Raw genomic sequence first — 219 nt, forward strand, 5'->3', positions numbered from 1 at the left:
GCGGTGGCCGGCTCCGTGCCGCCCGGTCCGCCGGTGCTGACGGGGCCGGGTCCGACATACCGACGGGATCGTTCTGCTAACTAATGCCGCATTATTCCTGTCTGCTTTATTGCTACTTAATACAGTTTGTGTTCTGTTTGTTGGCAAGATTTTCATCTCTACAGCAAACAAGTGCAACAGGTTTTTCTTTTTTTTTTTTTTTTTTTTTTTTTCTTTTTT

Source organism: Pterocles gutturalis, unplaced genomic scaffold, assembly GCF_000699245.1.
Source record: "Pterocles gutturalis isolate BGI_N339 unplaced genomic scaffold, ASM69924v1 scaffold12047, whole genome shotgun sequence".
Lineage (NCBI taxonomy): Eukaryota > Metazoa > Chordata > Aves > Pterocliformes > Pteroclidae > Pterocles > Pterocles gutturalis.